The sequence below is a fragment of the Macrobrachium rosenbergii genome, chromosome 29 (assembly GCF_040412425.1).
Source record: "Macrobrachium rosenbergii isolate ZJJX-2024 chromosome 29, ASM4041242v1, whole genome shotgun sequence".
NCBI lineage: Eukaryota > Metazoa > Arthropoda > Malacostraca > Decapoda > Palaemonidae > Macrobrachium > Macrobrachium rosenbergii.
Window position 1 is genome coordinate 1033449 of NC_089769.1, and position 14766 is coordinate 1048214.

Below are 14766 nucleotides of genomic sequence, written 5' to 3' on the forward strand. Positions count from 1 at the left end.
ACTCTGTTACGTCTCTGGACTACGTAAAGAATGCTAATTAATGCGCCGAAGCAACGCATCAGTCAGACACAGTTTCGCGCACCTCACGAACGAACTGTTCCACCTCTTCCTTCCCAGGGCAATATATAACCTGTCCCTCGGCAACAAAGGTGAGAGGTTCACGCTTCCGTCTTGCCAATCCGGTTTATATAATGTGCCTTAATGCCTCCGCCCTGGCGTCGTCTCAGTGCTTATTAAACTCATTACGACCAGAAACCCGTTTCTGGTATATTTCCCCTGCAGTAATTGATTTTGCTCGTTTCAGGTAAAAGGAGAATAGATGTTCGTTTCCAAGGATGGTTTTCTCCAGGTAAACTGGTACTTACAATCTTTAAATATTATTTTTACATTCATGAGAGTGGCGAGAGACCTCAGTTAAAAGGAAGAGAATTCTTTGGCGATCAGTGACATCAAACGTTTTAGTGTTCGTTTAATAAGTAACTATTTTATTTGCATGTCGCCTGTCAAATTTTATTTTATTTTTAGTCTTTAGATTTGCCTTCAAAGTTATTCCATGGCCTTATTTCTCTCTCTATCTTTTAGATCCTTTATATTTATTATACGTGTTTATATATCTATATATATATATATATATATATATATATATATATATATATATATATATATATATATATATATATATATATATATATATATATATTTATATATATACATAAATGAAATATAAATATCTTAAGGACAGGACTGACAACAGTCGAAGGAATATATATATATATATATATATATATATATATATATATATATATATATATATATATATATATATATATATATATATATATATATATATATATATACATACAAATTAGACCAATAAAAGTCTTCTCAGGTGCTTAGATATTTCTCATCACCATAAAACTCCACGAAGTTCTCGTGGAGCCCCAAGGAGTAATTCGTGGAGGAATTTCATTCAATTTATGCAGGCCTTAAATTGCCCTACATTTTTGGCTAACCTGGTTACCTCCGCCTTTATGAGAAGATTAGTTAAGAGAATGTGCAGTTAACTGCCTCGCATATTCACCCAGGGATAAACTAATTTGCTATAAAGAACACTGGGCGAGTTTTATATGTAATGTATACGAAATGAGATGATTAAAGTATACATATAAATATGGTGTTACTTCTATCCTAATTTCAGCCCAAGACGACGCGTTTGAACCTTAGTCAGGTAAGGAAAACTCGTCTGTAATTCCTTGGGTGTGTAGGTGGTTGAATCTCATATTAATTTCCTGTCTCTGGTTTAATATTTGAAACTGTATTGATGTGTAGAATTAGAGTCTAAACTATCAACAAGACACATTATTATTATTATTATTATTATTATTATTATTATTATTATTATTATTATTATTATTATTATTATTATTATTATTATTTACACACACACACACACATTATATATATATATATATATATATATATATATATATATATATATATATATATATATATATATATATATATATATATATATATATATATATATATATATATTACATATTTGTATTTATGCCTTTACTATTTGCATAACCAAAGTTCCGTGTCACTGAAATGAACTTATTTGTTATCATTATTATTACTCTGTGATGAAAAGTTTGTCTGTTGGTGTCTTGTCGCAACAAACACATAAACTGGTATAACAAACAAGGACAACCACCACTCACGACTGAGGATGACAGTTATGATGGCCAATGAGAAAACAGATATTTCCTGCCAAGGCTCAAACTGCCTAAAATAGCGTCAGAGACTTTTTCAATCGCTCTAGCGATGGGGGATTGAAGTATTATCTAGGACACGAAGTTTCCTTAAAATTAATGAAGGCATTATTTATAACTATTTCAGTAATGTTTGTATGATTATAATTGATTTATTTAATCATTAATCAATGATAAACTCACAGTAACATCTAATTAAATACGAAATATAAATCGTTTGGAAATACGTGTAGGATGAATTAATTCATCCTACTACAGAAATGCCTTTCATAAAACTTGATTCATGACTTAACATTAAATTTATTTTCATATATAATAAGCATTACCCAGACGCTTATGAATGAATTATAGTGAGAGTTTTAGGCATTTCTTTTTAACATAAAAAAAAAAAAAACAGCCGATTTCACTCTTAAAACCCCTTATAGCTAGAGCGTTTGGAAGACGTCGGAAGCGGTTGCTTCTCATTGGCTGTCTCATCCTTTGCTGTGATTGGTGGATTCTCCGTTTACCACTGCTGGTCGTAGTCGTGAAATATCTATATAAATATTTATTAAATTTTGCGTAATTAATCAAAATTTTATATAATATAAACTTACAATTGATTTATATTTACTTTTAAATAGATGATATGGGAAGACGAAGAGAATAGTCCCATAAAACACGGAAGATCCCAAGGAATAATTCTCCTTCAAAATGGCTATACTACAAGAAGTCGTCTGCACAACCGAATTTAAAAACTAATTGGTAACTCTTCACAACAAAGATTACAATAATTAGAGTTAATAAAATATACATCAACATTTGATTTTGTTTTATATCCCCTATACATATATTCTAAATTCTTCTGATAAGCTTTAGACCATATAAAACTAATACTAACGTATAACAGGATAAAAAGTTTGCCTTTTCGTGTCTTGTGGCAACAACGTATGATCAACCACCAATCAGTGCTGAGGCTGGTAGCCAATCAGAGCGCAGATATTTCCCGCCAAGGTACAAATCGTCTGAAAAATTGTGAATGATGGTTTTCAAACGCTCTAGCTGTGGTGGATTTATGTTTACTTTTTTAGGGGACTCGAGATTTCCTTAAAATTGATAATTAAATTCGCTTATAAATACTTTAAATATGTTTCTGTAATTATAATTGATTTCTCGAATCATTAATAAGTCTGCTAAACTTATAAAATATCACCTATCAGAATAGTAAATAAAAATCGTGTGGTGTTCGTTGAAATGCGTGTAGGATGAATAAATTCATCCTACAACTTATGGCACTGCCGTATTGTTCTGCATAAAATTTGATTAATAACTTCATACTAAAATGAATTCTATATATATCAGGCATTAGTTAATACGTGGGAATGAATCTCGGTATTAGTTTTAGGCAAAGGCGCCTTAAAATCTACAAAAACACCGATCTGACTGTAAAAGGATAACTTAGCTAGAGCGTTTGAACCATTTCTTGGTTCATTTGAGCAGGTTTTTTAAATAGTAGCGGGAAAATCCTGTCTTCTCATTGGCTGTCTCATCCTCAACAGTGATTGGTGGATGCTTCGTTCACTACTGAAGGTTATTAGCGAAAGATCTATATGAGTATTCACTGAGTTATGGGTAATAAATCATTATTTTTATATGAAAACCTCCTGAATTAAATTGTATTTATTTAAATATAGTGAATACGTGAAGAAAAAGAGAAATAGTTACATAAAATGTGAAAGTTTCTAAGGAATGCTTTCACATTACTTTGGCTATACTGTAAGAATTCGTCTGCAAAACCTAGATTTAAAATATGAACTGATAACTCCTCAATAAGAAGAATGTTGAACTTAGAGATAATAGAATGTTTTTTAGCACTTTATTTTTATATACTTCCTATTAATATGTTTTAAAATCTTCTGATAATACGTAAAGACAATATAAAAATAGAATCAATATAATATGAGACAAAAGGATTCGTCTTTTGGTATTTTATGGCAACAAAAACATGATCTGTGCTAGATGTCACAACTAGATTGGTAACCCACCAATCAGGGCTGACGCTGATGGCCAATCAGAGGACAGATATTTCCCGCCACTGAAAGTCAAAACATAAGGAGTCCCTCTCTTTATGCGTTGCTGTTTGACTACGTGCCAAAATTGCCCAAGGAATCTTTCAAACGCTCTAGCTACGTGGCTTTAAAATGGTCGTTTATTTATTTATTTATTTATATTTTGTTCGAGTTGTTGAGATTTTAATTACTGCTGTTAAAATGTTTTTATATTTTTTATATATTTATAATTAAAATTAACATTGGATAATTAATTGTTTTTTATAGATATAAATCAGTAGTGACATACGTAGTAGGATGAATTTCATCCTACTCTGTAACAGATGTCAAATAATTTCCATTTATTAGTATTTAAATAACTAATAACGCAAGATTCTAAAGGAAAAATGGTGGACTCTTTGTCCTTTAAAGAGACTTCTAAATGATTCAATGATTCAATGAGAACAAATAACTGTGAAGTTAATGAGCTAGGTATTTATCAATAATTTGAGACACATCCACTTACTAATACTCTAATAATGTTTCTATGACTAAAATCGATTTATTGAATCATTAATAAGTCTCGTAACAATACCGTATCTTCTATTCAGATAATAAACGCAAATCACACACCGTTAGTGGGAACAGTAGTGTAGGATGAATTAATTCATCCTAAACTACTCTAGCCATTACTGTATTACTTTGCGTAAAACGTAATCAATGATTTAATTATTCTCTGTATGTAAAGCATTATTCAAACACCTGAGGGTGAATTAGTTTTAAGGGAAAACACCTTAAAACCCTTAATAAGATCGATTTTACTCTATAATCCCCCTTTTAGCTAAAGCGTTTGAAAGACGTTCTTGGGCCATTCGAGCAGGTTCTTGAAACAGCAGTTCAAGAACGCGAGAAACACCCTCTTGGCGGGATTTTCTGTCTTCTCATTGGCTGTCTCATCCTTTGAAGTGATTGGTTGATCCTTTGTATACTAGCGCTGGTTTTAGTAGTGAAACATCTATATAAATATTTTGTGAATTATGCATAATAAATCTAAACTTTATGAAATAAGACTTGTTATTGAGATATATAGACTCTAAAATAGATGATTTCAGAAGAAAAATAGAATTAATTCCATAAAACATGAAAGATTCCAAGGAATAATTTCCTTTCACAATGGGTACACTGCAAGCAGTCGTCTGCATAACCCAGATTTAAAATACTAATTGCTAATTGTCCAGAACAAAGATTGTCTATTTTTTCTGAGATTCTTATAAATATATTCTAAATTCTTCTGATAATAGACAAAGACGATGTAAAGCTAACATTAATATAAAAGTCTGCAGTAAAAATCAAAACGCTAGACCACTTAATGTCTGAAATCATTCAAGAAAAGGGAACCTGTAACTCCTGAGTACTCGCAACTGTTCAGAACCACAGCATGCATGGTTCAAACGTTGCAGTGCAAGATTGGAGAGCATTGCAAAGTTAAAATCAATGATAAAACTCATACAAAACCGACATTAGCACCTGCACGTATACCGGTACCTCGGCAACCCAACATAACCAGAAACACGGTCGCAGACAACCCGTGGAAGCAGTACCAGTTTCGCGTCGAGAGAGACTCAGACCCTGTAGTCATTGTCCACCTCCTCCTCCTCCTCCTCCTCCTCCTCCTCCTCCTCCTCCTCCTCCTCCTCCTCCTCCTCGTCTATGACCTCAAATCCTCAAAATCATCCTGCTGTTGTCATTGTCACAGTCCTACATCCCAGGAAATATCGTGATGTTTAGAGGTGAACTTCGGCCGTTCCATGAGAGTTCGTGGAAGCCATCAATGAAATAACTGGAGCTTCACATTCGGAAGCAATACATCACGTCACTAAGTTCCTAAATAAAAGTATGGCCCGTCCAACCTCGAGGATTCTCGCAGCACTTCGCGATTGTTAATCATTTTCATCGGCAGTTGACCTGTTTCTCCTTCTAATGTCTTTCATCTTTCCCTGCTCGGTCGTTTAACGTCTAGCGACCGTATCCTTCAGCTCTCGCTCTGTCACAAACTGAAGCTGTTACCTCTTTCCTTCCATTGCCTTCCGGAAGGTGAATATAAAGAAAAGATAGCGATACACTTACATTTTACAGTCCTCTTCTTGGGGGGGGCAAAACAGGCCGAGTGTCATTAAATATTCTAACAGCACACAGTCCTCCTCGTGAGACAAACACAAGAAGTAAACCCTGTTTTCACTCAAACAATGGTTTTTCCTTTTTCTCCATCGATCCCTAACTAAAGAACGATACTTGTCATTATCCTTCACCCACCCGGTAAGTTAAATATGGAGTGTGATTTCCGTAGACTTTTTTCCCATTTTCTTTCATTTCTCCTTACTGGCTATCTACGACTCGCCAGAACTCGCTACTACCACTATTTCTCTATTACTGACGTGCAACTGAGGGATTAAAGGGATTTACACGGAATTAAGATTTCAATAAAACAGTTATTGAGATCCGATTAGTTATTTTAGTAATTGTCTTAACATCAGAAATGATTTATTAAATCACTGATAGTTCTATTTAAATATTAAATGCACACCATATACAGTTAGTAGAAAAGCAATTCATCCTACTGCTTACGATTTATCCTACCATTTACGATTCATCCTACTACTTATGACACTACTTTTTGCTAAACATAAATATAGTAATGGTCTGATATCAAATTTAATTCCATATGCGAAAATCATCAGTCCAAACGTCCGCGAATGAATCTCGTAATTACTCTTAAGCAAATGCCTCTAAAAAACTTTTTAAAAAAGACAGATTTCACTAATTGGCAACTCTTCATTATAAAGAATACAATAATTACAGTTAATGAAGTGTATTGCACCATTATATATTTATCTGAGATTATTGTGAATGTCATTTTAAAGTCTTTTGATTACAGGTGCAGGTGATGCAAAGCTTGGATGAATATAATACAGGTATTAGCTTTGAGGAAACTTTGATTCATCTTAAAATCTTAGAGCCACAATGCGAATATAAATATACATATATATATGTGTGTGTGTATGTATATATAAATATATATATGCATATATACATATATATAATAAAGAGAGAGTGAGATGGGAGGGAGGAAACATGTGCAGTACCAATATCTTCAGGACTGCACTGAAAAAAAAGTTCGATGGAATAACTCTGAGGGCAAATGAATGAGAGAAACTCAAATGAAATTGAACAGGTGACATAAGAACCTATATTTACTTAATGGATGAACACCATTATATTTTACATCGCTAATCTACAAAGAATTCTCTTCCTTTTAAATGAGGTTTCCCGCCGCTATCAACTATTCACAATGACCAAAACCATTAAATATATATTGCCACTCTAGTAGTTTCCCGGAACAAATAATCTGCGGAATACAAACCTCTAACCTTCTCTTACCTGAAATGAACAGAATCAATTACTGCTGGAGAAATATCCCAGGAACAGATTCCGGGTCATAATGAGTTTCATAAGCACAGAGACGACGCCTGGGGCGGAGAAATTACGGCACATTACATAAACCAGGCCGGCGAGACGGAAGCGTAAACCTCTCACCTTTGTTGCTGAGGGACAGGTTATTTATTATTGGCCCGGGGGGAAGAGGTGGAACTTTTGGTTCGTGCGGTGCGCGGAACTGTGTCTAATGTTATGCTTCCATACGCTGATCAGTAGTTTTATCGTAAGCCAGAGATGTGACTGACCCGTTATCTTTTAGAATTTAGGCCACAGGCCAAGCACTGGGAGCTATGAGGCCATCCGGCGCTGAAACGGAAATTGACAGTAAAAGGTTTGAAAGGTAACGGGTGGAAAACCTCGCAGTTGCACTATGAATCAACTGTTAGGAGAGGGTGGAAAGTAAGATGGAAGAAAGAGAATATGAAAGAAGGTGCAGTAAAAGGAACGAAAGGAACCTTAAGCAATGCCTACAATGCACAGCATGAGGCGTACTGACAGCACTGCCCCATTGCAGTTTCCTAACAATGATTCTTATATGGTACTGAAGGTGGAGTTTCTTTCACAAGATATGCAAGAGATTTTTATTTACAGCGGCACCTTATTTATTTGTTGGCAAAATCTTGCATGCACATGAGAATAACTGCTGTACTGGGAAAACTTTTGTGGTCTTCATATTGTCATTCTTATTTTATGAGCTTTATTACATAATTCCATACTTAAATTACAGTATAACGGGCAAAATAGCAATCTTTGAAAAAAGAGAGAGAGAATTTTTAAAAAGGAAAATTATATATTGAAGTCAAGAGAAAGAGAGAGAGAGAGATCTGACGTCTGACAACAGTGCGTAAAGCAATCTCAACCTGCAATGGGTGAGATAGCAGGAACTGGAGAAAATCCCTGTCACAGAGATTCAACTTTGACACTGCAATTGGTTGGGGGGGAAATATCTTAATGTCCCTGATACGCTTGCATGGCTCAAAAGCAAAGACAGGTATCCGCAGATCCTCACGCAGAGAAGAGAGAGAGAGAGAGAGAGAGAAGAGAGAGAGAGAGAGAGAGAGAGAGATAAAGTCTGTCAGTAGAAAGCGTCACAGCAAATACTGTTATGTGATGAATCTAGAAAGGCTGTTTCAACGAGGGTAAAATATTATGGATGGAGTATTCTCTCTCTCTCTCTCTCTCTCTCTCTCTCTCTCTCTCTCTCTCTCTCTCTCTGACAAACTTATATCCTTGACTGAGACTGGATGGAAGATACAAACCCTTTGTTAGAGCTTGTTCAAACAGCGCCAACAATAGTCCCCTTGCGTTTACCATCCTAACAGCCCACCTCAGAGTAAAAAAAAAAAATAACTAAAAAAAATGCAAAAAAAAAACACAATGAACGCAAAAGATCTTTCCTTCTCTCCTTTGGAATTCTGATGTATTCATGAGCCTCCGACCACTCAAAGGGTGCGTTCCTTCAGACTGTGTTATTAGAAGGGCATAAACTCTCTTCCCTTTTATTCATATGCTAATTTCTTCGATCGGAAGGGCCGCTTCGGAGGTTATTGGGGCGACGCTGAGGCTATTGGAGGCTAATGAAAGGAAACCAGTCTGATATGACTACATACAGATGCAGATTTTATGACACGACAGTGGTAGATAACGCTACAGTGAGGGAAACAGCCACTGGAAGTGTTATCAGATTCGAATTGGAATCGTGCTCAAATAGTGGTCGAAAAAAACAGTAAAATATGCGCCTGAGTTTCTTCGGCTCATTCGAGTTTTCTGTACAGCCTCTACACGTATAATCAATGCCACCGAAAATGGACCTGTCTTTCGGTGGTCTCGGTATAATGTTGTATGAGCCGCGGACCATGAAACTTTTACCATGACCCGGTGGTGGCCTGGCCTATATCGTTGCCAGAAGCACGATTATGGGTAACTTTAACCATAAATGAAATAAAAGCTACTGAGGCTGCAATTTGGTATGCTTTTAAGATCTGAGGGCGGACAGAAAAAGTAAGTTTAACGACTACTTATAAGAGTAAAGTAATCTCACTGTACTTTATCTTTGCATAAACTGTCACTTACTTCACATTAGTAACCATAAAGAACGAAGTAGATCACATGTCACAATTAATACAAAACAAATATCACTTGCTCTCTATCCAGCAAATATTATTTTTCTCGTTTCATAAATATTGAATGGAGAAACAGCACTGAAACGCAAGTTTCTTGTGGACATCACTTTCAAACTCATAATTTTACTTGCCGGCCAGGAGCGAAAAACCCTTCCTGACATAAGGCCAGCTTCAAATAAAAAAACAGCAGCAAAAACTCTTGAAGAATCATTATGTCAACAAGAAAAGTTAGTGACATAATAAAGAACACCGCCTTGAGCAACGTATCTACCACAGAAGCTCTTCAGTAAAGTAAATAAACTACGTTAGACAACATCAACAGCTGAGATAATGCATCTCACTCGATCAGAACCAATACTAGAGTTGCATAGCAGCAATTTTCATCAAATAAACTGCATCACGTAACACCAACAGCTGACCTGATGCACCCTACTCGATCAGCAAATAAAGAAGGATGCCGTCCACTACTCAGTGTTCAGACCAGTAACAGAGAGTTGCATGACACCAATGTATAGACCATGCCCCACTTTAAATTATAGAGACTTGCCTTAATTAAGTGGACACCACTGGCCTCATTAGAGAAGGTATTACACCAATTCGGGAGTGAGGTGGGGTCAACATTCTCTCCCACGAGTCAACATCTCTTCACTAAGAGCTCCTCTACCTCAGGACATAGTTAACTAGAGTACCAAAAGTCACTGGTACTGGTACTCCCCAGGGCAAAAGTGAACTGGTAGTACCATCAGCTACCACCAGGGTAGCTGTGAAATTTAACTATATATATATATATATATATATATATATATATATATATATATATATATATATATATATATATATATATATATATATATATATATATATATATATATATATATATATATATATATATATGTATATATATATATATATATATTCTCTGGCAACTGATGTTTCTTCCTCACCAAAATTAAGATAGGAATCTGAACAAGTAAACTGTTGGTCGAGTCATTAAGTTACGGCTTGTGAACTATTGAAGTCTTTCTGGTGGTGTGTTGCCACATCAGTGATTCCAGTTCCGAGATACGGATCTCTCTCTCTCTCTCTCTCTCTCTCTCTCTCTCTCTCTCTCTCTCTCTCTCTCTCTCTCTCTGGTCTGTCAGTGAGAAAATCAGATCTATTCATTAGTAAGATGGGGAAATTTAAAAGCCAGAAATTTTTATGCTTAGTTTCAAAGGGAATGAAGTTGGCAGATGGCAACACTGTTCAGCTTCAACTTACGAGGAGATTTCTTGTTTTGCAAAACGACCGCAACAAAAATAACCCCCGAATTTTGAGGATAGCTGTACCAGTAACTCAGTAGGACCACCAGCAATAAGTGTGGAGGGGTGTGCCATTACGTAATGATTACGTACTGACAATAAATTTTGTGTAATCAAGATTTTTTGTAGAGAAATAAACAGAAATGGCGTTGAATCTGTAGTTGGCAGCCAATGCAGGGAAGGTAGTTTTGAGTGTCATAATACATACATACGTACATACATAAATGCATGCGTATGTATGTATTGGTATACATAAATACAAAATGCCTGGTCACGTATCTAGAAACATAGAAAGTGTTTAATCCTGCAGGAAAGAATAACATATAGACTTATAAATAAACATAAAATCCACGTTTCCTTCGTGGATTTTATCTTTATTTATATATTCATCACGTTCCATATTTTCGTGATTCAGTTATACATATGTCATTCTAAAGGAAAACTCGAAATAGCAGGTGTCTGGATTCCCACTCTGTCCACCGAGGAATGAAATCAAGGACCCGTTTCTTTCTTGTGATAACAGTCCTTGGTCGCGCCGTCCTGTCCCAAAAGGGAATTAGGTTTTCTTAAACTCGGTGCCCTCTGAGACGAACACTTTTTCCAGGAAAGTTAGACCGCAGGCATCTGGGTAACTTGCAACACCCTTTTCTGTGTGAAAGGGGAAATTTATACCGAAGAACACATGAGAATATTTAACTTGTGGTTCGAGATGAATCCGTTTTTAGTTTTCTGAAAAGGCAACTGTTGTGCCGGCTTTGTCTGTCCGTCCGCACTTTTAACGTCCGCCCTCAGATCTTATAAACTACTGAGGCTAGAGGGCTGCAAATAATAATAATAATAATAATAATAATAATAATAATAGTCGTCAGCTATTCCTACAATATTATCATCAATATTCTGGATCAAGAAATGCTCTCTCTCTCTCTCTCTCTCTCTCTCTCTCTCTCTCTCTCTCTCTCTCTCTCTCTAATAATAGTCGTCAATTTTTCCTACAACATTGTCATCAATATTGTGGATCAAGAAATGCACTCTCTCTCTCTCTGCATCAGTGAGGTAAAGGTGCCATTAAGACTAATTCGGAGAGATGGGAAGGATTTTATTACGTCCGTTACAAACGAAGGGTCTCGCTTGATGTCAGCAATCTGGCCTCCGGGATTAGACTCTGACGGGCGATAAATACCTTCATGATTCATAGAGAGCTCACGCCCGCGACGCCCTCGCTTTCATGACGGTGTCTTCATTTTCTTTTTCCCTCTCTCTCTCTCTCTTGTAAGATTTTAATTTATGAAATCGGACTTTCATTGACTTATTTAATCATTAATATCAGCAAGAAATCAAATGAAAACCAGGAATCATCTCCTCACCTCCAGGACTTCTCAGGAATCCTGAGGCTTTTGGTTTTCTGTATAATAAAACTATTGTGCCGGCTTTGTCTGTCCGTCCGCACTTCATTCTGTCCGCACTTTTCTACCCGCACTTTTTTCTGTCCGCACTTTTTCTGTCCGAAATTATTCTGTCCGCCCTCAGATCTTGAAAATTACTGAGGCTAGAGGGCTGCAAATTGGTATGTTGGTCATCCACCCTCCAATCATCAAACATACCAAATTGCAGCCCTCTAGCCTCAGTAGTTTTTATTTTATTTAAGGTTAAAGTTAGCCATGATCGTGCTTCTGGCAACGATAAAGGAAAGGCCACCACCGGGCCGTGGTTAAAGTTTCATTGGCAGCTGCTAATACGGCATTATACCGAAATCAACGAAGATATATCTATTTTCGGTGGCCTTGATTATACGCCGTGGCGGCTGTACAGAAAACTCGATTGCGCCGAAGAAACTTGGGCGCATTGTTTACTTGTTTCTATTTAAACCACATTTCCTTATATTTTCTAAACTCTTTAATAACATCAAGAAATCAAATGGGAATCAGAAATCATTTCCTCATCTCCGGAACTCGTCGGGAATCTTGAGGCTTTTCTATTGACACCAAATTAATTTTATATTCGTTAATAAAACCAAGAAATCAAATGGAAACCAAAACTCATTTCCTCACCTCCAGAAGAACTCGTCGAGAATCTCATCCCGCAAAACTACAGTCCCGAGAGGGATCGGATCGCGTCTCAACTTTAATAATAAGAGCGTCTTGGCGGCGTTTCGGGCGTCTTCATTTGGGTAATGGTTAAACACGGGTGCCATCTCATACATCACGTTTCTTTCGACTGCGTCTTGTTGTGATCGATGCTTCGGGGTAATGGCGCGCGAAGGAAGACCGCCTTAATGAAGGCGCGAAATTTTGCTGCAGATTCTTTCTGTGATTCTTCTTCTTCTTTTTCTTCTTCTTCTTCTTCTTCTTCTTTCAGACGCTGGAGCGAAGGGACCACTAATGGAATATTTTCTTAACTGTAATTAATGATTAAAGCTGATAAGTGGTGTTCTGTCTGAAGTGAGTATTTTGAAACTAAATGTTCTTTTTAGTGTTTTAATTTTTCGATCACTAATAATTGAAGATGATAAGTGTTCTTCTGTCTGAAATTAATATTTTGAAACAGGATATTCTTTTTGTTTCTTCTGATTTCACGATCACGAAATAAGAATAGTTTTCTGTCAAAGAAAACTATTGTACCGGCTTTGTCTGACCGTCCGCACTTTATTCTGTCCGCACTTTTTCTGTCCGCCATCAGATCTTAAAGACTACTGAGGCTAGAGGGCTGCAAATTGAGATGTTAATCATCCACAGTCCCCTCATCAAACATACCAAATTGCAGCCCTCTAGCCTCTGTAGTTTTTATTTCATTTAAGGTTAAAGTTAGCAATAATCGTTATAGGATAGGCCACCACCGGGCGGTGGTTAAAGTTTCACGAGCCGCGGCTCATACAGAATTATACCGAGACCACTGAAATAGATCGGTCTTGATTATACGCTGTAGCGGCTGTACAGAAAACTCGATTGCGCCGAAGAAACTTTGGCGCATTTTTTACTTGTTTTCATAAAGTTCAAAATAGTATACTGATTAAATGCATGATGCATGGTAGAGATTATTTTAATTATCAATATATGGATGATAAATGACTTATTGGTAATCACTGACATTCTAAAGTTTTCCAGTGACTTGGAATTGGTTCTAAAATTGTTATGAACGGATAAGAAAATATGGTCGAACTGCCTTATATGACCGCCATTATATCCTTGATGAAAACTACACAATGTTGAGAAACTATGGTGGAACTCTCTCTCTCTCTCTCTCTCTCTCTCTCTCTCTCTCTCTCTCTCTCTCTCTCTCTCTCTCTCTCTCACACACACACACAAACCATGACCCATCTTTCTCTCTCTCTCCCTCTCTTTAGTAGACTCTCTCTCTCTCTCTCTCTCTCTCTCTCTCTCTCTCTCTCTCTCTCTCTCATATACCCATGACTTACAAAAACTAGTCCGTGAAGCAATTTCTGTCTTTCTGCACTAAGTGTCGTCCAGTTCGCTACGCTGAGACCCGGGACTATAATGGCATTATAAACCAAGAAGATATGTGGATGTTATACCTGTAGGCTCCACATTTTAAATTACACGGATATGAACGCTTTAAATTACAATACAGTACTAAGAAAAGTTTTATTTCGTAAGCAACACTGTATATGAATTCTCTCTCTCTCTCTCTCTCTCTCTCTCTCTCTCTCTCTCTCTCTCTCTCTCTCTCTCTCTCTCCTCCAGCGTGATTCTGTTTATGCTTCTAACAATGGCTGACTTCAGTGATGACGGAGTAGTCAGGTCTCCCCATTGTGCCGCGAGAAATTGCAAGTCCGAGACAGAAAGAGGAGGCATGAATATCTTCCCTTCCTGCCTGGTGTCTGAAAAAGCAGAGTAATTCTTGAAGGATGAAGACTCCCGCAAAGTGGAGTGTATTTAAGTTTCACACGCAAATTAAATGAATAAATCCTTTGAATTCACCCTCGCAAAATTAGACTATTTGAAATTACGTTGCGGGATGAAAATGACTTTCCCTAAAATAATTCTCCTTCTATTTTAGTCATTTATTTATGTTTTTATCTGTTTGTTTA